The sequence below is a fragment of the Zosterops lateralis genome (assembly GCF_965231275.1).
Source record: "Zosterops lateralis genome assembly, chromosome: 23".
In the NCBI taxonomy this organism is placed as follows: Eukaryota; Metazoa; Chordata; class Aves; order Passeriformes; family Zosteropidae; genus Zosterops; species Zosterops lateralis.
In genome coordinates, this window is record NC_139783.1 from 6,076,739 (window position 1) to 6,102,366 (window position 25,628).

A 25,628-nucleotide genomic window follows, 5' to 3' on the forward strand; every position below is an offset into this window, starting at 1 on the left:
GTCTACTTGGTCTCTGCCCTCCCCCGGCTGCTGGGAGTCCCAGGAATATGAGAAGTTCCCCCCTTGTCCATCTCCTCACAGGGATGCTGGAGGTTTTTGGGATCCCAAGGTCCCTTCTCCCATTATTCTCTGCTTTGGGGTCCAGAGGGTCCAAGGAGTCCCCCCTGCCCCTCTCCAGCCTGTTGAGGGTCCCGCCAATCGCGGCGCTCCCCCTTCTCTGGGCTCCCCACTTTGGGCTCCTGGGGGACACAGGGCTCTGCTCCTCCAGGCTGCCTCTGCCAGCAGCTGCCACTGGGACCCCCCAATGTCCCCCCAAGGGGCATTTTCCACTCACCTTTGGAGTTCTCCATTCTCCAAACATCCCCCCCAAAAAAACCCAACCCAGGGACCCCCCAGGATATCTGGGCCCAGCTCCCCCTCCCTGGTCACCTGTGGGATGGGGGGTGATGATCCCATGGGTGGGGGGCTGTGAATTCAGGGAGTGCTCAAGCTCGTGGTTCCTGCTCTGTTAAGGGTAGAAGGTTCTTAGCTCAGGAACTGGCTGACCTCATTGACAGGGCTTTAAACTAGGTTTGAAGGGGGAAGGGGATGCAGCTGGGCTGCCTGGAAGCAGACCCAAGGGTGCTAAGCCTGAGTTAGGGCTGAAATCAGTAGCCCAGCTGAAGGGCATGTACACCAATGCACGTAGCATGGGTAACAAACAGGAGGAGCTGGAGCTCATGGGGCAACAGCAAAGCTGTGATGTAGTCACCATCACAGAAACGTGGTGGGATGACTCACACAGCTGGAGCACTGCACTCCATGGCTACAGGCCCTTCAAAGAGACAGGAAAGGGAGAAGAGGTAGAGGGTGGCCCTTTATATTAAGAAGGCTTTTGATGCAATAGGTATTGAAACTAATGAAGATTCAGTTGAATGCCTATGGGTGAGAATTAAGGGGAAAGCCAACAAGGCTGACATCCCACTGGGAGTCTGTTATCATCCACCCAACCAGGAGGAAGAGGTGGAAAACTTATTCTATCAGCAGCTGGAGAATGTTTCAGCATCACCAGTCCTTGTTCTTGTAGGTGACTTCAACCTGCCAGACATCTGCTGGGAATTTAATACAGCAGAAATGAGGCAGTCCAGGAAATTTTTAGAGTGCATGGATGATAACTTTTTGTCACAGTTGATAGGTGAGCCCACCAGGGGAGTGACTATGTTGGATCTGTTGTTCACAAATAGAGATGGGCTGGTGGGAGATGTGGTGGTTGGAGGACGACTGGGGCAGAGTGATCATGAAATTACAGAGTTCTCGATATTTGGTGAAATCAGGATGTACATCAATAGGACTCTTACATTTGACTTCTGGAGGGCAGATTTTGGCCTGTTTAGGAGACTTATTGAGAGAGTTCCTTGGGAAGCGGCCCTTAAGAACAAAGGAGTTCAGGAAAGCTGGGTGTTCTTTAAAACAGAGGTTTTAAAGGCACAGGAAGAGACTGTCCGTGTGTGCCGAAAGATGAGCTGACGAGGCGAATGCCCAGCCTGGATAGGAAAAGAGGTTTTGGAGGAAATAAGCAAGAAAAAGAGGATGTATCATCTTTGGAAGGAGGGTTAGGTCTCTCAAGAAGGATTTCAGGGGATTGCTAGAGTATGTAGGAAAAATATTACGGAGTCCAAAGGTCAGTTTGAACTTAATTTGGCAATTTTGTAAAGGATAATAAAAAATGTTTTTACAAATATACTAATAGCAAAAGGAAGCGTAAGACCAACCTTTGTTCTCTAGTAGATGTGGGAGGGTACTTAATAACTGCAGATGAAGAGAAGGCAGAAGTGCTTAAGGCCTTCTTTGCCTCAGTTTTCAGTGGGAAGACAACTTGTCTTCAGGACAACTGCCCTCCTGGGTTCATTGATGGTGTCAGGGAACAGAATGGTGCCCCTGTTATCCAGGAGGAGGCAGTCAGAGAACTGCTGAGATGCTTGGACACTATAAATCTCTGGGCCCAGATGGGATCCACCCCAGGGTGAGGAGGGAGCTGGCAGATGAGCTTGTGAAGCCACTCTCCATCATTTACCAACAGTCCTGGCTCACTGCTGAGGTTCCAGGAGACTGGAAGCTGCCAATGTGACACCCATTCACAAGAAGGGTGGGAAGGAGGATCCCAGTAATTATAGCCCAGTCAGCCTGACCTCAGTACCCGGTAAAGGTAATGGAGCAGTTTATATTGAGTGTCATCACACAGCACCTACAGGATGGCCAGGGTGTCAGAGCCAGCCAGCACGGGTTTAGGAGGGGTGGGTCGTGTTTGACCAACCTGGTCTCCTTTGATGACCAGGTGACCTGCCTGGTGGATGCAGGAAGGGCTCTGGATGTCTGTTTGGACTTCAGCAAGGCCTTTGACACTGTCTCCCACAGCACACTCCTGGATAAGCTGGCAGCCCGGGGCTTGGACAGGAGCACTCTTTGCTGGGTTAGGAACTGGCTGCATGGCCAGGCCCAGAGAGTGGTGGGGAATGGTGCTGCATCCAGCTGGGGACAGTCACCAGGGGTGTTCCTCAGGGGTCTGTGCTGGGGCCAGCTCTGTTCAGTATTTGTATTGACGACATGGATGAGGGTATTGAGTCTTCCATTAGTAAACTTGTAGATGACACTAAGCTGGGAACATTTGTTGATTTGTTGGCAGGTGGGAGGGCTCTGCAGAGAGACCTGGAATGGTTGGATGGGTGGGCAGAGTGCAACAAGATGGAGTTTAATGAGTCCAAGTGCCAAGTCCTGCACTTTGGCCACAATAACCCCTGCAGTGCTCTAGGCTGGGGATGGTGTGGCTGGACAGTGCCCAGGCAGAAAGGGACCTGGGGGTTCTGGTCAGCAGCGGCTGAACATGAGCCTGCAGTGTGCCCAGGTGGCCAAGAGGGCCAATGGCACCTGGCCTGGATCAGGAATGGTGTGGCCAGCAGGAGCAGGGAGCTCATTCTTCCCCTGGACTCAGCACTGGTGAGGCCACACCTTGAGTGCTGTGTCCAGTTCTGGCCCCTCAGTTTAGGAAGGACCTTGAGACGCTTGAACGTGTCCAGAGGAGGCAACGAGGCTGGTGAGGGGCTTGGAAAACAAGCCAGATGAAGAACGACTGAGGGAGCTGGGGGTGTTTAGCCTGGAGAAAAGGAGACTCAGAGGTGACCTTATCACTCTCTACAACTTCCTCAAGGGGGGTTGCAGACAGCTGGGGGTTGGTCTCTTTGTCCAGGCAGCAACTGACAGAAGGACGGGACACAGTCTTCAGCTGTGACAAGGGAAATATAGGTTGGATAGTAGGAAGAAGTTTTTCACAGAAAGAGTGATTAAATACTGGAATAGTCTGCCTGGGGAGGTGGTAGAGTCACCATCTCTGGATGTGTTTAAGAAGAGACTGGATGTGGCACTCGATGCCATGATCCAGTTGAGGTGTTAGGGCTGGGTTGGACTCGATGATCTTGAAGGTCTCTTCCAACCTACACATTCTGTGATTCTGTGATGGGACCCTGACTGGGGTTACTGGGAGCCACCAGAGCCACGCAGGAAACCAGCTGTGCACACACTGGGAGGAACTGGGAGCAACTGGGAATGACAGGATGCATACTGGTGACAACTGGGAGGTACTGGCAGGGACTGGGATAAAACTGGGGGCAACTGAACCATGCTGAGGGAACTGGGAGTGCCGGGCAATGACTACAAGGGCAACTGGGATATACTGGGAGTGCCTGAGACCATGCAGGTGGTGACTGGGATCACGCTGGGAGCCACTGGGAATGTGCTGGTGGGAACTGGGACCAATTGTGAGTGACTGGGGCCCTGCTGGGAGAGACTGGCATCATACTGGGAGTGATGGGGGTTTTCTAGGGGTAACTGGGAGAAGTGGGAACACAGCAGACAAAAGAAGGAGGAACTGGGAGCAATTGGGACCCTGCTGGGGGTAAATTGTACCATACTGGGGAATAATTGGGAATGAATTGGCTCATGCTGGGAGTGCCATTGAAACTGGAAGCACACGGGGGTGTGTGGTTACTAATAAACCTCCTTCTCCCCAAAAATACAAGAACCCAACCCAAACAAACAAACAAAAAAACCCAAACCTCCCCCCAAAAAAACAAAACAAAAACCAAACAAACAAAACCACCTCCCGGGGACGCCCCCATGTCCCCCCGAGGGCCATCTGCGCCTCGCCTTTGGAGCCCTGCCAGCTCCAAACATCCCCCCAAAAACCCCAAGCCCAGGGAGCCCAAACCCGGGATATTTGGGGCGAGCTCCCCCTCCCCGGGCACCTGCGGGATGGGGCCGATGGTCCCGGGGCTGCTGCGGCTTCAGGGAGCGCTGGAGCCGCCCGCTCCCTCCTCTGCTCTTCTTCCTCCCGCTTCCCGCGGCCGCTCCGCCTCTTCCTCCCTCCCTCCTCCTCCTGCCCCGTTCCCGAACCCCTCGCAGCCCGCGGGACGAGCGGGGATGGAGCCGGGAAAGGTCGGAAGGCAGAGAGGGCCCAGGGGGATGCCAGGACTGGCAGTGACTGGGCTGTGCTGGGAGCACCTCATCACCCCCGTCAGGTGACATTTTATAGGGGACCCCCATTCCAAGCCCCTCTGGGGGATGTTTTGCCCCCCTCCCCCCACCCGGGGTGGATTTTTGGGATTCTCTCTGCCATGGCCGCTTTAAGAGGCGTCTGTTTTGGGTTCCCAGGAAAACTCCCCTTCAAAGGGCAACACCACTCCCGGTGATTCCGGCAGCGGAGCCCCGGGGGGGGCTGGGGGTCCCAGGGGGGATTTGGGAGTCCCAGGGGGGATTTGGGGGTCCCGGGGGGGATTTGGGGGTCCCGGGAGGGTTTGGGGGTCCCAGGGGGGATTTGGGGGTCCCGGGAGGGTTTGGGGGTCCCAGGGGGGATTTGGGAGTCCCGGGAGGGTTTGGGGGTCCCAGGGAGGTTTGGGGGTCCCAGGAGGGATTTGGGGGTCCCGGGAGGGTTTGGGGGTCCCGGGAGGGTTTGGGGGTCCCAGGGGGGATTTGGGAGTCCCGGGAGGGTTTGGGGTCCCAGGAGGGATTTGGGGGTCCCAGGGAGGTTTGGGGTCCCAGGAGGGATTTGGGGGTCCCGGGAGGGTTTGGGGGTCCCGGGAGGGTTTGGGGGTCCCTGGGCGGGGCCGGTGACAGAGCTGGGACCCCGAGCCGGGTCTGAACCTTCTCACTGTGCCCGGGCAGCGTCAGCGTGTTCAGGGAGATCCTGGGGCCCGGGGGGTCACCCCAAATCCCAGGGGAGCCCAAATGGCCAGGGAGCCCCTGCAGTGCCCCCAGCGCTGGATCTGCTGCAGGCAGGGGGGCACCAGCACTCGGCCCCCACCCCCCACCATCACAGGGGGGCAGAAACGGGGGAGGGGCACGGACAGGTCGGGGGGACCCCCAAAGTCCTGGGGGAGGGGACACGAGGGGACTCCCAGGAATCCCCGTGGGGGGATGAGGGGGGACCCAGGAGGAGTTTGGGGGGCCGGGGGGGTCATGGGGGGACCCCCAGGAGTCTTGTGGGGGGTGGGGAGGGCAAAGAACAGGGCGACCCCCAGGATGGGTTTGGGGGGGATCTGGGCTGGAGCTTCCCTGGCAGTGGGATGGGGATGGGATCTGCCCATGGAATTCCATGGGAATGGGATGGCAGTGAGATCCAGCTACAGAATTCCCATGGGAATGGGACAGCAGTGGGGTCCATCCTTGGAGGCCCCACGGGAATTCCCATGTTCCCAAATTCTGCCCTCCCAAATCCTCCATTTCCAAATCTCACATTCCCACGGGAATTCTGCCCTCCCCCCCTTTATGCTCCAGTGCCTCCCGCCCATATCTGACACATTTCCGGAGCCATTCCAGGCAGGAGTGCCCCAGGGCATTTGTCAATTCCTCAGCCTGGATCTCCTCCTGTTCCCGGCGCCTCTTGGTGACCTGGGCAGCGCCGTGGCCACCAGGAATCCCCCGGATCCCCGGGGGCTCGGGGGGAATGCCAGGAGTGGGAGTGACGGGGCTGTACTGGGATCCTACTGGGATCCTGCTGGGAGTGAGCAGGTGCAGCGGGATGGCTCCAGGGCTGGGGCTGGGGGCGCTCCTGGGGGGGCCAGGGGGTGTGGGACCCCCGGCCCCGGGACCCTGACCCGCCATTCCCGGCCCCGGGACCCCCCTGCTCCCCTTATCCTGCACAGGGACCCACTGAATCCCCCATTTCTGAACACCAGCACCCCCTGCTCCCCTTATCCTGCACAGGGACCCCCTGAATCCCCCATTTCTGAACATCAGCACCCCCTGCTCCCCTTTTCCCGGCCATCCCATGGCTCCCAGCCTCCAGACTTACCCTGTGCTTGACTTTGGGATGGCGTGGAATGCCTTGGACCCCCATTCCTGCCTTTCCCAGCCCCCAGCCCCACCTTTCTTCAAAACCAGAGACCCCCTGAACTCCCCCATCCTGAACACTCTGAGTGTCCCCACCCTGGTACCCCCTTTTTGGGAAACCCTGGACTTTCCTTTCCTGGGCTCAAGGACCCCCTGGAACTCCCTTCTACCTCTCCAAGTCCCTGCTCCCCATTTCCCTGACCCTGAGGCCCCCCTGCACCCCCATTCCTGAGAACCCAGGTGCCCTTTTACCCCTTTGCCCTGCCCTGAGACCCCCCTGCACCCCCTGATCCGGCACCAACACAACCTTTTCCCGGCCACCCCGCCTCTCCCAGCCCCCAGACCCCCCTTTTCCTTCTCCCTGGGACCCCTGGGCCCCATTCCTGCATTTCCCAGCCCCTCCTTTCCTCACACTGAGGAGCCCTGGCACCCCCTTTGCTGGGCACAGGATTCCCTGGACACCCCATCCCAGCTCTCCCAGTCCCTGCACCGCCTTTCCTTGACTCTGAGCCCCTGAACCTCCTTCAGCTGTCCCAGCTCTTCATGTCCCCCCTTTCCTTGGCCTCTTGACCCCCCTGGATCCCCAAACTCCCACTTTCAGCCCCCCAGCTCCCCCAAATCTCCGTGTCCCCCCAGTTCCCCACTCCCTGCAGTCCCTGGAAGTGGCGCTGTCGGAGCCCGGCCCGGGGGTCCCCCAGTCCTGGATTGTGGGGATGGGGACGGGACCCCCTGCGAGTGCTGGGACAGCGAGCGGGGCGGGATGGAGCCGCAGACACCGGGGATGGCAGCGGGAGCTGGGCTGGGATATTGGGATAGCCAGAGCTGGATACTGGGATAGCCAGAGCTGGATATTGGGATAGCCAGAGCTGGATACTGGGATAGCCAGAGCTGGGATATTGGGATAGCCAGAGCTGGATACTGGGATAGTCAGAGCTGGATACTGGGATAGCCAGAGCTGGATATTGGGATAGCCAGAGCTGGGATATTGGGATAGCCAGAGCTGGGATACTGGGGGAGCAGCCAAAGATGTAAAATTTTTAGTTGACACTGGAGCAACATATTCTGCTTTGAACAAAGCTTTAGTACCTATAGAAGGTGATTATGTCACAGTAGTAGAAGCAACTGGCCCATCTGAAAAATCATATTTTTGTAAAACATTAAAATACAAGTTTGAGAAACAGTAGGGCATTCATAGATTACTGTATCTACCAGGAAGGGATTTGCTGGAATTACTATAAGTAAATATTAATTTTTTTAATGTTAACATGAAATTTTTAAATGTCAACATTAAAATTTTGTGGGATAATCAGACCTGGCATATTGGGATAGCCAGAGATGGGATATTGGGATAACCAGGGGATGGATGGAATGGAGGACTCTGAGGGGCTGGGCTGGGATCTGTGGGAATGAGGGGGATCTGTGGGGATGGAATGGGAATCCAGGCAGCTCCAAGGGGCTCTGTGGGGCTGGGACACGACTCCAGGGTCCCTTCTCTCCTTATTCCCAGGTCTCCACACGGTGCAGGTGGTTTCCAGCTGTGACCTCCTGTCCAATGGAGAATCCATGGATCCCACCGGTACGGCTATGACGGGTGGGATTTCATCTCCTTCCAGCTGGGATCCAGGAGCTTTGCAGTGTCCCACGGTGCCACTGGATCACCCAGAGGTGCTGGGAATGCAAAGGGAATCCTGGTGGAGCAGATGAAGCATTACCTGGGACACACCTGTGTGGAAGGGCCCCCAAAAGACATCAGATATGGTTGGGAGGCTCTGGAGCACTAAGGGGGGTGTGGGAGGGGAAGGGGAATTCCCATGGGAATGTGGGATTCAGAAATGGGGAGACCAGGGAATGCAGGAATTCCCATGGAATTTCCATGGCTGGATCTCACTGTCACCCCAGTCAGGTGAGAATTCCATGGATGGATCTCCCCCCCAGCCCACTGCCATGGGAATTCCATGGGGAAATGATTTGAATGGATGACCAGTGCAATGAGAGCAGTGAGGTGAGGAGCAATCCCTGCTGGGATTCCAGGGGCCATCAATGCCAATGCTGTCCCCAGGCCGGCTCTGCTGTGCCCGTGGCAGCGCCAGGGGAGTGCCCTGTCCCTGCCCTGAGCCCAGCACGAGCCTTTCCTTGGGTGTTCTCTGCCCTGCCCGGGGCAGGAGGGCACTGCCAGAGTGGCTTTGGTGGCCCCGGGCACCCGGCCGGGCTCCAGCCCCTGCAGGTGGCTCCTTGGGGATGTTCCAGAGCAAAGCTTAAAGCCAACAACAGTTTCTGGAGGGGATTGTCCCCCCTTGGCCTGTGCTGGGAGCCCAAGGGCAGCAGCCCGGGCACAGCAGCCCAAAGTGCTGGAGCTCAGTGTCCCTGGGCCAGGCCGTGCTGATGCCTTGGGAGGCTGACCTGAAACAGAGACTGGGCAGGGACAGAGAATAAAGTAGAGATTTATTGAATCCAGGATCCACCCTGGGCAGGACAGGAGCCCCACCAAGGCTGCACCCCGGGTGGACCAAGAACAGGCGCAAAAAAGTGGCTGCCCAGTCACCAGATCTGACACTTTTATAAGTTTTGGTCCATTTGCATATTGGGGTTTAATTGTCCAATTACAGCTTCAGGTTGTGAGGTCTCATCCTTCTTGTTCATCCCTTTAGTCCACCCTTGTTTGTGCTTTTGGAACTGAAAGGTGTCCTTGGTTCTCTGCAGAAAACGGATTTGTTTTGTCTCCCTGCTCTGTGAAGAGCTGACTGGCACTGAATATGAGGCTCAGAACTACATCCCTGGGCAGCACAGAATCTGCAAATATGAAAACTAAAGCTTCAGGCATCATTTCCCCCCTTTAGAGTCTTGACAAGGCCTTTTCCTTGTTGAGTCTCTATCCTAAATATTTACTAATAATAGGTATTCAATCACAAATAAGTAACTAACAATAGTGAACAGCCAGCAGTAATGAACATTTAACCAGAGATAAATATCTAGCCATAAAAAAATACTAAACACCAGTAATAAACATCCAACAGTAGAATTGTCTTGTACAGTTAGGTGTCATGCAAAGAAGAATAATGATTATTGTGCACAGTTCTTTAAGTACAGAGGAGAAATCATTTAAAGCATGTTTTTGTCTGCATCAGTCTCAGTCTGTGTTTTTACAGCTGTTCCAGGAGCAGGAGCTCTCTTAGCTCTGGAATAGCCAATCCAGGTCCTTTGCCAGCGATGGTGACCGTGGTGAGAGTGGTCAGCAGGACTGGCTTGTAGAGGATCATTGTCCCACCACTGACACAGACCAGTCTCCAGGCTGGAATGGATGCACAGCTGTGTCCAGTCCTGTGGGGCTGGTCAGCACCAGGTAAGTCTGGAGCTTCTGCCAAGTGCAATCTAAAACCATTAGACATCTCTAGAAATCAAGTTTCCCCTTCATGGGAATTTCACCAAAAATATGTGGGATCTGATCTGGTCTGCCATATAGTATTTCACAGGGACTGATGTTATCCCTCTTTGCATGGTAACTCCACAAAATATATTTGCCAGTAATCTCCAGGAAGATCCCCTGCTTTTGTTACTCCTAATACAACTCTTTTCCTGGTGTCAGGGTTGTTTTTCCAGCAGATTTCACATTTGCTCACTACTGATTGTATAATGTCAGTCATTCTCTTTCCTATTACTGCCTTTTTCAGCTGCCGGGCAAGGCAGGAATAGGGGCCCAGGGGGTCTGTGGGCCAAGGCCAAGGGGGCTCTGGGGGCAGGGAGAGGCGGGATGTCCGGGAAAGGGGCGCAGGGCTGTCGGTGCCGGGTCAGGGGGTGCAGGGGGAACCCATGGCCGGGAATGGGGGTCCGGGGCTCCCCGGGCTGACGGGAACAGGGGATGCCGGGGCTGGGAGAGGAGGATCCCCGGGCAAGGGGCTGCGGGGCGGGGTCGGGGCAGGATAAGGGGGCGCGGGGGGTCCCGGGGCCGGGAAAGGAGCTGCGGGGGGGTCCCGGTGCCCGGGAATGGGGATTCCAGGGGCTCCCGGGGGGGCTCCCCAAAGCCCCTCCCGGGGGGGAGCAGGAGCCGGCTCAGGAGCTGTGGGGAGAGAAAAGGGGCCGAGCCCGGCACGGGGGGACACGGGGGAGTCCCGGGCGCTCCGAGGGGGGGACACGAGCCCCGGGGACCCCCCTCACCTTCTCCCGCAGGGGAGGCCGAGCCCCAGCCCCGGCAGACGGAGCCAAGACGGAGCCCCCGAGCCCCGGCAGCATCTTGGGGGGGCGTCCGGCGGCAGCTCCGGGGGCGGGAGGGGCAGGACCCGGGAAAGGGACCGGGATGGGCCACATTCCAAAGGCCCTGTGGTCTGGAGAGGATGACTGAAGAAGAGCCTTCCCCACTTTCCAACTGTACCGAAGAAGCCCTCAATGTCATTTTCCACCTCCAAGTTCGGAAGGAAATGTTGAGCTTTTGACGAGGCTCAGAAGGAGGGGAATCTTTGAAAAGAGTTGAGATTTCACAAAATTTATTTGTTTACAATCAATGCTAATATCATAGGCTTCTATCCTATGCTACAATCTTAACTTCTTATCTTCTATCCTACTACAGTACATTCTTTACTAGAATCCTAACTAGAATCCTAATCTAAATTTTCCTCTGGACTGGTGATGGGCCAAACAGTTCTAATGTCGGTGTCTAATCCTTCTCTGCTCCTTCCACTCCTTCACCATCATGATAAGTGGCACCAGGCTGGATATAGGCTTGGCCAGAGTTACAAATGGATGCTGCACAAAGGAAAAAAAACCAAGAATAAGCCAATACTTTCCAAGCTAAGAGCCTCAAATGCAGGGAAACATTTTTGAAATGAAAAGGGGATTGACTCAGAGTAGGTCTAAGGACCAACAGTGGGGCAGCACTGGCGGAGTTTGCTGCAAGGGCTGCTAATTGCCCCAGCCCTGGAAAGATTTCAAGTCTGAGCATCCTGATCTCTTTCAAGATGCCCCTGCTCACTGCAGGGCACTTGGACCAGATGAGCTTTCCAGGTCCCTGCCAGCCCAGCCCAGTCTAGGACTCCTGGCTGTTTTCATTTGAACAGCACCAAGAGTGGAGCTGAGGAGGAGGGGGCTCATCTGATGCCTTGCACTTGAGTGGAGGAGGAGCCCATCCCTGGGACACTGTTTCCCTGCAGCCCCTTGGCATTTTACCTGCAGCAGCTCCTGGGCAGACCAGCGCCGCGCCTCGTCTGTCTGCAGGCAGCAGCTCAGGAAGTCCCGCAGCAAAGGGGAGAGGAGCTTGGGCTGCTGCAGCTCTGGGGTCCCTTTGGTAGCTATCAGGAGCTGAGCCTGGAGAAAAAGGAAACACCAGTCTCTCAGCTGCTTCTTTCACCTCTGGAACTGCTCTCCCAGATCCCATTGTTCAAGCTGCACTCTGCAGTGGCAGTTTCTGCCGTGGCACAGAGGCAGAGAGGACTTTCCTGGACCAACAAAAACCCAAAGCCCGATGCAGCCACAGCTTTTCCAACATGCAACAGATCTTGCCTTGGCAGCTGATTTCATTGACTGACCTTGTTAGTGGAAACTACCTCAGCAAAAGCCCCTTTGCTTCTCTGAGGATGCACCTGACCAGCTTGGCAGGCTATTTGGAAGAGGGACTTTGCTCTATTAACTCACTCTACTATTTCCAAGGATTATTACATGCAAAGCATCTCAGCAGTGCTTGTTGGTCCCTAAAGCACAGCTGCCATCAAACACCTTTTGCTTGCTTCTTCTTTCCAAACCACTCTTTTAGAAACTTGGTTGGGTTTAGGTTTCTTCCCTTCATTTCAGAAAAGAGAACAGTAGCTCTAAGATGTTTTTTTCCTGTTAGTGGGGCCATCTCTGTGGCCAAAAAAGCTGGAACGACTTCAAAGCCAAAGCCAAATGTTGCCTGAGAAGGGAGATTGTTTGTGTGGGGTAAGGCTTGAGCTCCCCCAGTGATGCAACCAAAACTCCAGCAGATGCTGATGTGCTGCAGGGACATTTTCAGAAAGGGACCGTGGTGGAAGTAGTTCCAGCAGATGGCAATGGGATTTTGTCCAATGGCACACAGAAGGTGGGCTGGGGGAGAAAGACAGCGGGATCAGAGAGTATTTACACCTTACCGAGCGAGGAGTTTCATTAGAGTAGGGAGGTTCTCCTTCCACCATTTCAATGGCCACAATCCCAAAGGCCCAGATGTCAATTTTGGGGCCATATGGGTGACCTTTCACCAGCTCAGGTGCTCTCCACCAGTAAGTGCCGACCTCTGAGCTGCGTCTACTCTGCTCAGGGGTGAGTAGAGCAGACAAGCCAAAATCAGCTGGGGAGAAAGCAAAAGACTGTTTTGATTTGAATCCTGTGCAATTAGGAAAGCAAGCAAAAGAATTGCCCAGTAGAAGTTGGAGAATGTGCTGTTGAATCTCCTGCAACAGTCCCTGCTCTGTTTCCTCAGGACTTTAGCCAAGGAAATATGCCAGTGGCTACTTCCAAAATCCCCACATTTTTTACACTGCCTCCAGCAGTGGCTTTTGTTGCCCATGAAGCTTTAGACTTGTAGCTCCCTCTCTCTGGAAGGGACACACACAGAGCAATGCCACTCTGGACTGCTTGTTCCCTGCCATAGGTCTGTGCACCTTGCAACCGTGTGGTCAGCTCACAGCAGGGCTCCCTGCACTGCCAGCAGCACCATGTTTGGGGAGCTGGCAGTCACTCCAAAGTAGCCCCACACCCCCCCTATCCCTGGAATGCTGCACCTGACCAAGAATATACTGACCCAGCTTGACAGAGCCATCGGTCCTGAGGAGGATGTTTGGGCTCTTCAAGTCTCGGTGCATCACGTGGTGGGAGTGGAGGTAATTCAGTCCTTGGAGGCACTGAGAGAGAAACCAGAACCAGGAGGGCAAAAATCAGGGATGGGATTTCATCACACAAGAAAGGAAACAGCTCTCCAAGATTCCCTCTCCAGGGGAATGGGGAGGAATGGCAGAACACAGTGCCATTGAGAGGAAGAGCTTGCTGCTCCAACACTGGCAGAGCAGCACCCTTCTAAAGAAAGGCATGTCAGCTTGTCAAAGAGCAACAGCAACTGCTGGTGTAGACTCTGCCCTGCAAACCAGCCAGGATGATGCTGCTGCAGTGGAGGTGCTCAGAAGTCAAGAGCATTTTGGCTGCACTGCCAACCTTTTCAGCTGAGCACTGAGAGAAATGAGTCTCTCTTTTTTCTTTGCTGTTCCTTTCAAATGCTGCCACCACCACCTTTGCTTTTACAGGCAAGGAATGCAGTGCAGGCCAAAGTTTAGAGAGGTAAGATGGTGAAGAGCAAATCCAAGAGCCAGAGTGAGAATGCAAGAGCAGGAGAGAAGAGGACAAGAACAGAGTGCAGTGAGTGCAGGGGCACTGGCAGGCAGTTCACGTGGGATGCTCTTGCTTGTCCAGAGCATTCCAGCAACACAGAAACAAAGGCTGGCCCATGGAATGGCTCCTGTTCTGAGCCCCTTTCCCAGACAGTCCTGCCCCAGCCTTGGGAAGCACAGCTGGGATCCCTGACTGACCTCCCGACAGACGATTCCGATCTCGTCTTCTGTCATCTCAAACGCCTTGACAGCGTCGTACAGAGTGCCTCCATCCATGAACTCCATCACCAGCCAGAGTTCTTCATGCACAAGGTAGCTGAAAGAAGGGAACAAGGCCATGCAGTGAACATGCAGACATTGGTTTCTTTGCTTGATTCTTGTTTCTGGATCCCTTTGTGACAAGGACAGAATGAAAGGAATAGACATTCCCTCCATGTTGTGCACTGTTTGCAGTCTGTGCAGTCTCAAGGAGAACAGCACAGCTGTGAAAAAGGAGATGTTTTAGATGGCCAGCAGGCAAAAAGTGCAGTTTAGTAACAGCCAAGATGAAAAACCTGTCCCACGGGGTATTTCTGGAAATAAGCACCTAGTGTTCCTGGCATGGACAGCCATAGAAAAGAGGGGAAACAACCCAAGGGAAATCCTCTCTAGGATGCTTCATCAGCATTAAAGAAACCTTAAAAATCAATCCTGAGACAACACGGAGCCAGTGAGCTTACGGGGTATTGACTGAGTATGGTAGGGTTGATGCAGGTTTTTGAACAGTTTTTCAACTATGTGTTTGAAAGCCAGGGAAGACTCATGCAGACAAAATACACTCTCTTCCCATCCATTGGAGATGGATAGAGAAATAATAATTACCCAATAATTACCAGCTCTCATTTCTGCCCTTGTCCAAAGTGGGTTTTTAACTTTCATGCTTTTAGTATGGAAACAAACCTTCATGGGATGAAACCATGGTCACTCACCTGTCTAAATAATTTACAATATGGGGACTTCTGTTCATCTTCAGGACTCTGATTTCTGTAAGAATGTCCTCCATCATGAGTCCTTGAAGGCTGATTTTCTTGATGGCCACCTAGAATGACATGGAAAATCAACAACTTTAGAAGTTGGTGGCACTAGACAACAACACACATGGGATGAGTGATTTAGCCATGACACGGGTGAGCCTTGCCAAAGTGCCTTGGGATTAGACAAATTAGGAGTAATTAGGAACTGACATTCCAACAGCTCATTTCTCTGCTCCTTTGGGGCCACTTACAGGACACGTGGCCACTGACATTTTGCCTTGTCCACTTGTTAGCAATCATGTCTCAACTCTCACCCCCAAAGCTCTGAGCACACTCTCTGTTTCTCTGTCTGCACTTCAGAAGAAGTAAAGCGTGCCTTGGTACTCTGTGGATACATCTTGGGCTACAGGCAGGGCTTGGGGCTTTTAGGGAGGCCTTGCAGATCTCTCCCTACGTGCAGTTCCCACGTGCAGCACTGCAGGTGGCTGAGGAACTGCCAGGAACATTCAGATGTATTTGCTGGCAGCCAGAAATGAGAATTCAGCACTCTGAAGCCGTCGGCCCAGAGAGCAGTGAGATGCTCTAAGGCACCACCTTTGTTGGAGCAATTGAGAGCCAGGGAGAGCGTCCTTCTCTGAAAGGAACCGCTGCCCTCCTTGCCTTCCTCCTGGCAGCTGAGCAGGACAAAAACTGTCCCAAATGCACTTGGCAGGCTGGCACCACTCTGTGCTTCTTGTGCCTTTGCAGCACAGCTCTAGGCACAGCTCCAGCCCCAGCTGACACAAGAGAGGAAAGCCCTGGAGAGCAGCAGGATCTGCAGGGGCTCTTGACATTTACCTCTCCTCCTGTGGCAGTGTCGACCGCTCTGCAAACATCTCCAAATCCCCTGGAAACAAAAGAGCAGCAAAGAAAGGAGAAGCCATTTAGATCTTGGAGTGAAAGCCAGCCCAGACAGGAGATGTCTGCTGGAAATGCCTCAAACCTGCAGCATGCAGGAGGGCTCTGCCAGAAGGCAGATGATGCATTTTCCTCTCCAGTGCATGGGCACTGGGCCTGTTCCTGAAGCATTGGGCTTTAGTGCCTCAGCTCAAAAGGCCAAATGATTCTTTCATCTTGGGTTTCAGTTTCTAAACTGGGCAGTTTTTATCCTGGTCACAGACTATTTCCTTCAGCAAACACTTGGGAAGGAATATTCCTGAGAACTTTTATCTCACTGCTGTGGTTGGGGGTAGGTTGCTGTTTCTGGCAATGAAATACAAGTGTCTTTGACAATGCCTCCTGACCACACTTACAAATTCTGGCTGGTACTGAGACATGGGGAAGACTAACCCAGTGTCTGAATATGTTTGCAGCATGCCTGACTTCACACTTGGTAGATATTCCAGCAGCAAATCACCTGCCCCATGACTGTGGAGAACAAACTGTGGTTGGACTCACCCTCTGCCGACATTTTCCAGTTCAACGTATTTCCCCCGGGGATTTTCCATGTTCACCATTTTCCCTGAGGGAAACAAAATGCAAGATGCTCACTTGAAAGCAGAGATCCCACCATCCAAGAGATACAAAAGGCAGCCCCACTGGGGCTGTACACTCTGGGCTTCTGAGTCCTTTGTGCTCAGCTGGGTAACACCAACAAGCACAACAAGACAGGCAGCTCTGCAGTACAAGCAGGCCAGCACAGAACCTGATTTTCCACAGGCCTTTGAAGAGATCTCTTGACAGAAAACAAAGCAGAGGGAGATGCATTCCCAGGAGAGGAGGGCACCTTCTCCACCTTGCAGCAGTTGGCCAAGAGAATGCCTTTCCCTTTGTAAAGCAAAGCAGCTGATGCTGTAAGCAATGCCAAGGGGGCCTCCAGCAGCAGCAGGAGCCTGAGCCGTGACGAGCAGGCTGAGCTGGAAGACGCCCTTGGCCGTGGCCCAGGTGGAGAAGCACAGTGCTCCTCCTCCCCCTGAGAGCAGGGATCAGTCCCTGCCATTGCACTGGCCCTCTCAGCCCCGCACACGTGCCCATCTTCCCGCAGCGGGCAAGGGCAGCAAGGACAGCAGTGCTCCCTCCTCAGGGGCCGGCGGGACACGGACAGCTGCCCAGAGGAGATGCTGCCCCTGGCTGAGCCCAGCCCAGGCCATGCAGGAGCCGGCCCAGAGCAGGGGCTGCTGCCTCGGGGCAGCCCGCGCTGCAGCGGCCGGGCGGCAGCGGGACTCTCCCAGCTCAGCAAGGCTCCAGCCTCTGCACTCACACCGGCCCTCAGGGCCAGGGCAGCCACCACAACAAAGCTGCCAAAGCCCCAGCACCAGCCCTGACAAGCCATGGCAACAAGGCACGGCCACACCCAGCCCCTTCCAAGCCGGGGACCCCATTCAGGACACAGCAGGATCGGCTCTGAGCTCAGACACACCCAGGTGCACATCAAGGCCCTTTTTGTGCCAACAGGGGATGGGAGACACAGAGTCACCTGGGCTCTGTTCTCAGCCCCCCCCAGGTCTTATCTGAGAGCACAGCACTGGCAGCTCTTCTGGGCAAGCAGCAGATTCAATGACTTGTGCTGCAGAAATCACAGAGGACTTGATGTGTGTTCCTCGAGACTGATCTGAGCAGGGCTTGGGTCAATGGGCAGCATTCTAACAGTCATGGGAATGACTGGGAATCAGGGATGGAAAAGTGCCATGGATCTGAGGAATATACAGCAGAGGGTCTGGAGGCTCGCTCCTGAGAAATGCCTACAGTGCACTTTGATCAGATCAAGCCCCAGGGATGTGTTTCTTGGACACATCTTTCTAAACAAAACTAGGATATTAAATACAGATTGTGATAAAATTATCTGTCTTTTCATTGTGGGCACAAAAAGAACACATCTGGCTCTCTGTTTTTGTGTCACCTGATGTTCTTTCAAATGAGTTCTCACTGACAAATATAAAATATTATCCAAAAAAACCCCTGTAAATGTAGTAGTGGTAATAAGAACAGTCATAAAAATGACACCAGTAAGACACATGGGGCAGAAGAGCTGCTTCAAGATGAAGAAAAAAGTCTACCCAAAAATATCCAGAAAAACACCAAACTAAAACCAAAACCACAACCAAGAAACAAAACGCCAAAACCAAAGAAATTCTGTCAAGTTTTTTGCTCTGGGGATGGGTGAGAAGTCAGGAGTCTAAGGAGAATTTAGGAAGCTAACCATTCTATCCAGTTTGGCCACCAGCACACAGGACTTGCCCACATCATTTCCTAGGTCACAGCCTTCTGCTGATGCAAGAACAAGCCCCGCTTCTGCCTTCAGCAGACAGGGAAGCTCAGGCAAAGCCCAGCACGTCCAAGCTGCCCTCAGAGGCAGCAGGAACACCCAGAGCACTCTCTTGCTGCCTTGGAGCACAGCATTTCCTGTGGGGAGCCCTAAATGCCCCTGGGACACCCCAGGGAGGAGGATCATTTGGTGCAGCTGTGCTGACACGTGCACACAGTGCACTGTCCCTCAGAGAAGAAAGACACCAGACGTACTCAGGAGCTCCAGGGAGTCATCCTCCACCTCCTGTTGCTGAGCAGCAGCTGTGTCACTGCTGGAGAGGAACCAACTGCCCGGGCTCCACTTCTGAGCTGGGGCAGCAAAGGCTCCTTTAGGTGACACTGCTGCTGCTGCTGCTGCAGGTTCAACAGAAGAGCCTGTGGAGATCTGAGACAACAAAGGAGTTTGTGTCAGAAAAATGGCTGGCAGAGATTAGCCCCAGATCCCATTTCAAATGCAAGCCCTTAGGGAGGTGCTGTCAGCCACATGCAGGGCTCTGCCATGGGTTTTTTCTGATGTTCACTTCTCTAACTGGATGGGTCAATCCCAAAGGCTGGTTTTACTCAAGTTCATGGCCAGATTCATTTTCCATTTCCTCCAAAATCCATTTGCATGGATTTTCTGAAGGATGACTGCCAAAATGACCACTAAATTTCTCTGAAAGAACTCTTTTCCCCCTCTAATGGCTGCAGACCCACTTGCAGCTCCTTGTTCAGATGTTCTACCTCCTCCCATGGAGTCCTCTTTTTCTCCTCCATCTTCAGAACGTGCCCAAGGGGCAGCGCTTCTGCCTGGGACAGTTTCTGGTCCTCGCAGGAATCTCGGGGCTCCTCGCTGCCAGTCATTTCTTCCTCCAGCCCCTCGTCCATTGTCCTGATCCTATCCTGGGTTTCCTGCAGCTCTTCCTGAAGCTCCTCCCCAAAGTTCTGAGAAGAACAAGGAGAAGCTTTGATGAGTGGAGTGGCTGCCACTCCTCCACTCACCTGGTTTTTTAGATCGCGCCTCAGCCAATAGATGTTCCAGTGGTAGTGAAGTCTTCTGATCTCTTTGGTGTTCCTCTTCTTCACTACCACGGTGTCTCTGGGGAACACAGACAGCTCTGCTTGTGCCTCTGCCTCCATGTTCTGTAGACACAAATGCAGAGCAAGTGACTGTGAGATGCTGCCCCTGTCAGAATCCCAGCAAGCTGAGGCCTAAACAGGACAGCTCAAAGCCCATTTTCCAGGGGTCACTGGCTGAGGGGAATGGCTGGCTCCTGGCAGGACTCCAGCACTCAGCATCCTCAGCCACCAACAGCAAGAGCTGGCTGCTCAGAAACTTGCAGCTCTGCCTTGCACTAAAGACAGCACCCTCCAGAACTGGCACTTACTGTCTGGGATAGTTCAGGCTGTGGTGTGACCACAGCTGGAGCCTGGTGGTCATTGGGCTCCTCTCTGGCCTCTTCTCCAGGAGCACAGGGAGCCAGAGGAGAATCTTCCCTTTGTTCTGTGCTCTGTCGACAGACAGGAGTGTGAGACACAGGCCATTACCTCTCATTTATAACCTTCTTTCTGTCCAGTTCTAGAGCCAGCTCTACTAAGCACAAATCATCATTTTTTAATAGCAATGGGATTCTGAGTCCCTCAGACTAAATTCAAATGGGCTGATTCAAGTGGACTGCAAATTGCTCTGAATTAGATAATTCCCCCTGGCTACTCTGGGCAGGCAACATTCTCTCTGCAAAACTGGGCTTTTAGTTCTTTTCAAGCTTTGCAATGGAAAATTAGGAAATAGCCAGTGATGCATTTGCCCTTGCTGCTGCAGACATGGAAATGGATTTTCTTGCAGCCTACTCAGCTGGGCCTCTACTCTCTATTGCCCCAGGCCAAGCTCACAGCTTGCTGCACAATTCTTAAACACCAGGAACATCAAATGTTCCTTTCTCACTCACCTCCGGATCGGCCCCTCTGAATACCCGGCTCAGGTGACCTGCAGTGGGCAAGGGAAAAGGAACCAGATTCTTTGAGGAAACTGGAAACAACCGGAGCATTTTTAGAAGGTCTCCCAGCCCCCATTTTCAAAGTTGTGCTGCCTGACCCAGCAAAGGGAGGAAATGACAGACTCTGCTGCCACAGACTGTCCCATGGAGGGAACACAACCCCTGCAGGTTCCCTTGCAAATGCTGCCCGCACAGCCCTGGCCACAGACACCCCCTTTTGAGCTGAACGTGTTGGCAGGAGGAGCTTTACCCAAGTGGCATCCAAATGGTCTTTCTGTTTCCAAATTAACTCAGTCACTAAGAAAGAGCAGGAAGACACAAAAGCCAGGTTAGGTGACACCCAGGGGAAACCTCTACTTACCTGCCAGGTTAGTCATGAAATAGGTCGAATAACCTATTTTATAAGCAGCAAAAACTGCAGCAGCAAGTTGCCCAATCATTTTGGGAACTGCTGTGCAAGTTTTCAGACTGCTCCAAAAACAAGAAAAATGCAAGGCTATCGTCAGTGAGCACTTGGCCACTGAAAAGCCTCAAGCGCAGCAGGAAACACTGCTTGATAAACAGGAAAAAAAATCTCCAGTCAGTAGGCGGTTGCCTGCTGACAAAAACCTCGCGCGCAGGAGGACACTCCTGCTCTGAGCGAGCCCAAGAGCTGCTCTGACACCCCTGAGGCCTCCCGTGCTCCAAGGCAACCTTGTGATGTCACCACGAGCACGTGGCAACCGTGCCCTGACATCACAAAGCAAAGGCTCTGTGCTGGTCTGTGAATTGGTGCAGGTGGATGGAGTGATGTTTGTGTAGGCCCAGGCTGCATTTTTCCCTGTGTCCCCCCTGGGCTGCCTTTTTCAGCTCTTGTTTTTCCCTCTGTGCCCCCTGTGTCCCCTGTGTCTGTGCTGGGTCCCAGCTGGCGGCCGGGCCGGGCAGAGCAGCAGTTCCAGCCCCGGGTGTCCCTGGAGCGCTGGGAGCTGCCGGTGGCCCCAGGCACTGTCCCCTGAGGAGCTGCTGAAGGACAGGGAGACACAGGGGGCTCAGGGAGCTGAGGAGGCGCTGACGCTGCAGGGACGGTGCCCTTGAGCTGCTGGGGGCACTGAGGGCTCTGGGGGAGCAGAGGGCCACGGGGGCACTCAGGGCACAGGGAAGTGGCACAGGCTGAGGGCGCTGGCGGCTCCAAGGCCCCGGGATGGCTCCGAAGGGATGGAGTGGGCTGAGAGGACTGTGAGGGGCTGAAGAAACTGAAGGGGGCCGGGGCTTTGCCCAGGGCACGCTGGGGCTCAGGGGATGGAGGGGCCAGCAGGGAGCACACAGGGCTCCACGCCTGCAGCTCTGCCAGCCCTTGGAACCAATTGCAGAGGCTCCACTTTGGCCACAGCTGCCCTGCAGACCTTGAGCACAGGCGGGCACTGACAGGAGGCAGCAGGGAGAAGCTGAAGGCCACCAGCTCCAGCAGTGCCCAGGGAGCTGCTGCTGCCAGCCCAGAGCCCGGCTGAGGCCGCAGGGCCGCTCAGGCAGCCTGGGGCTGAGGGTGGCCTGGCCTTTGGCCCTGGCCTTTGCACAAACTTGTTCTTTCTCCCCCTCCTGGGGAGGCGCTGCCATTTGCCCTGCCCTGACTGAAGGGCAGCTGCTGCCAAGGGAAACGGCCCCATCCTGACTCAGTGTTCCCTTTGCTCCCCACGGGTCCCATCTGCTGTCCCTGTCCAGGAGAGCTGCTCTGCACGGGAGGAAGAGACCCAGAGAGAGCCCGGGGACTTGGGCAGCTGCAATTCCTGCTGATGGACTTGGAGTTAGAGATGGTCACAGTGAGACTGAGAGTTAGAAGTTGATGATTATTTATATAGCCTGATGTAGACTGGTATTTGTACAGGTATATATGTATGTCTATTGTTCTCTTGCTGCATGTATATTGATGTGCTGACATCTGTATTTATACTGACATACTTGTTCAGATGTATGGCTGTAGAGTTTTGTTGGTGGGGTTGTAAGGATTCTTCTATTGGTACATTGGTATTTGTATACTTATAGATAGATTTTTGGGTATTTCTATATGCTTTGCTTTATGTCATATGAAATATAAATTACAGTTTTACATCTGTATATTGTATAGTTATGTGTGTACAAATATTGAAATATATTTTGAGTTGTCTGGTTCTAGAATTCTGTTTCTTTAGTACTGGGTCTGGGATTCTTTAGAGAGGGATACTAATATTTCTGTATGTGTATATAGGCTGTACAGTTGTAGTAATATGTAATGAATTAAATTTTTAAACTTCAATTGATATTTCTGTGTATTGAGTAGTTGTAGAGGGTTGCAAGAAATTAAATTTTTTAACAAGTTTATATTTGTATCGATTTACATAACACAATTGTTACAATAAACTAGTTTTTTAAGCTTTAATTGATATTTGTATGTCCCTCTATTGAAAGTGCAGCTGTAGCAATTTAAAATAAAGTTAATTTTGAAACCTAAGTTGATTTTTCTGTATTTGTACATTAGTATTGCAGATGTCATGATCTGCAAGCAATTCAATGTTTCCACTAAAAGAAGTGTAGGTTTGTGCTGCCCAGAGCAATGAGCAGATGTAAAGGTGACGATGGGGGAGGATTTTGTTCATGGAATTCTCCAGCCATGCCCAGCACATGCCCCACTTGCACTCAGGCTGGGCAAGGCAGGCACAGATTTGGGATGGCAGCAGAGCCACACCTTGGCCAAGAACTGGCTGCAAAGGCTGCTGAGAAAACTCCGGGACTCCACGCAGCGTCCAACTCCAAGCAGAGCCACCCAGGGAGGACAAATCCACCCCCCAGGCCACGGGCAGCTCTTCAGGAAGCGCTCCAAGTGTCCCTCTGAAGGTCATCCTGGAGCCCAGGAGCCAACAGGGATCCTGAGCCAACTCCACTGCCTTTGGCAGCACTTTGGCCAAGGAGCTGCAGCAAGGGGGAGGCAACAGGGACTGGGACTGCTGCAGGCTGGGCAGGGAGGAAGGGCCAGGGACACTTGTGCAGTGTGGAATAAATGGTGTAGGAACAGCCACAATCCCAGCTGTAAGAACAGCGTGTTCTGGGTCTTAACAGAATATTGTGGACAAGAAAGCACCACAGTCTTCATGATTCACCTCTTAGGTCAAACCAGAACGGTTCCTGGTGTCAAAGCAGCAGGTGATGGGAATAACAAATGTCCCTGGGCTGGGGCAGAAGCCTGGCAGTCAAAGGCTTGGGAAAAGAGAGCTGGCAAAGGCAGGCCGAGGTGCAGGCAGGCATTGGGCTGAAGGCAAGAGGCAGCTGGTGCTGCCAGCACGGGAAGGGACTCCAGGCACAGGAGCTGCCGGCGGCAGGAGCAGCTCCTGCTGTCAATGCCAGGGAAGGACTGGCAGCAGGCAGGAGCAGCGGGCACATTGCTGATGGACAGCTGGCAACTTGGAGCGGCCAGCCCAGGAACAAGAGAGGTGCTGCTGCTTGGAAAAGTAGTTTATGGCATGGCTGGATCAGCCTCACCAAGGTCAGGCTGTTACAGTCCGGGCCATCATGCAAAATGCCTTCCAGCACAGAGTCCCCATGGCCCAAGCAGAAGCAGCAGCAGCAGCCCTGATACAATGAATTCTATTCCTAAATCATCCAACCAGCACAAACACGATGCTGTTCCTGTCTTTTTGCACCTCTCCTGGTCTAACACAGTTGTGTGACAATGGGAATCATTTCTTACACAAGGCCTGTGCCTACAGCCTGTCTATTCTGCCTGGCAATGTCAGCAATGCTCTGGTATGTTTATATTACATCTAGGACTTAGTTAACTTTGTACAAGGTAATGCTGCTGAACTTTAAACTGGGCTTTAGGGCTTTTCTATCAACTAATACAGTCTCCTATTTGCTTAAGGCACTTAAGGCATAGTTTTACACACCTAAAACTAAAACTCACATTCCCACTTCATGTCTGTGTGACTTTATGGATCTCAGTTTCCCCGAGGGTTTCAAAGCAGCCCCTGCATTCTTTTCTGCCTCTAAGCCTGTGTGCCCGGGGTCCTGGGAGATTTCTATCTGCTTTCCAGCAGGGCTGGGACACGACTCCATGGGTCCCTTCTCTCCTCCTTCCCAGGTCTCCACACGATGCAGGTGGTTTCCAGCTGTGACCTCCTGTCCAACGGAGCATCCATGGATCCCAGTTCCCCCAGTGTAGACCCAGTTACCCCCAGTCTCTCTCAGTGTGTTCCCAGTCACCCCCAGTATGGTCACAGACACTCCCAGTATATCCCAGTTGCCCTCAGCACACTCATGGTCATTCCCAGTCACATCCACTTGTCCCAGTAAGGTTCCAGTTTCCCCCAGTATGATCCCAGTCACTCTCAGCCTAATCCCAGTATATCCCAGTTGGTCCCACTCTGTTCCCTGTTCCCCAGTTCTGCTCCTGCTGGGTCCCAGTGTGCTCTGATCCTGCTCCCAATGGGTGCCAGTCCTGGACCCGGTGTATCTCGGTGTGTCCCGGTATGTCCCAGTGTGTCCCGGTGTATCCCGGTGTGTCCCGGTGTATCCCAGTGTGTCCCGGTGTGTCCCGGTGTGTCCCGGTGTCCCAGCCCATCCCAGCCGGTCCCAGCCCATCCCGGTCCCTTTCCCGGGTCCTGCCCCTCCCGCCCCCGGAGCTGCCGCCGGACGCCCCTCCAAGATGCTGCCGGGGCTCGGGGGCTCCGTCTTGGCTCTGTCTGCCGGGGCTGGGGCTCGGCCTCCCCTGCGGGAGAAGGTGAGGGGGGTCCCCAGGGCTCGTGTCCCCCCCTCGGAGCGCCCGGGACTCCCCCGTGTCCCCCCATGCCGGGCTCGGCCCCTTTTCTCTCCCCACAGCTCCTGAGCCGGCTCCTGCTCCCCCCCGGGAGGGGCTTTGGGGAGCCCCCCCGGGAGCCTCTGGAATCCCCATTCCCGGGCACCGGGACCCCCCCGCAGCTCCTTCCCCGGCCCCGGGACCCCCCGCGCCCCCTTATCCTGCCCTGACCCCGCCCCGCAGCCCCTTGCCCGGGGATCCTCCTCTCCCGGCCCCGGCATCCCCTGTTCCTGTCAGCCCGGGGAGCCCCGGACCCCCATTCCCGGCCATGGGTTCCCCCTGCACCCCCTGACCCGGCACCGACAGCCCTGCACCCCTTTCCCGGACATCCCGCCTCTCCCTGCCCCCAGAGCCCCCTTGGCCTTGGCCCACAGACCCCCTGGGCCCCTATTCCTGCCTTGCCCGGGACCCCCTGGGCCCCTCCTTTCCTCAGCACCGGGGACACCCGGGACCCCCATTCCCAACCATCCCGGCAGATTCTGTGCTGCTCAGGGATGCAGTTCTGAGCCTCATATTCAGTGCCAGTCAGCTCTTCACAGAGCAGGGAGACAAAACAAATCCTTTTTCTGCAGAGAACCAAGGACACCTTTCAGTTCCAAAAGCACAAACAAGGGTGCACTGAAGGGAGGAACAAGAAGGATGAGACCTCACAACCTGAAGCTGTAATTGGACAATTAAACCCCAATATGCAAATGGACCAAAACTTATAAAAGTGTCAGATCTGGTGACTGGGCAGCCATTTTTTTGTGCCTGTTCTTGGTCCACCCGGGGTGCAGCCTTGGTGGGGCTCCTGTCCTGCCCAGGGTGGATCCTGGATTCAATAAATCTCTACTTTATTCTCTGTCCCTGCCCAGTCTCTGTTTCAGGTCAG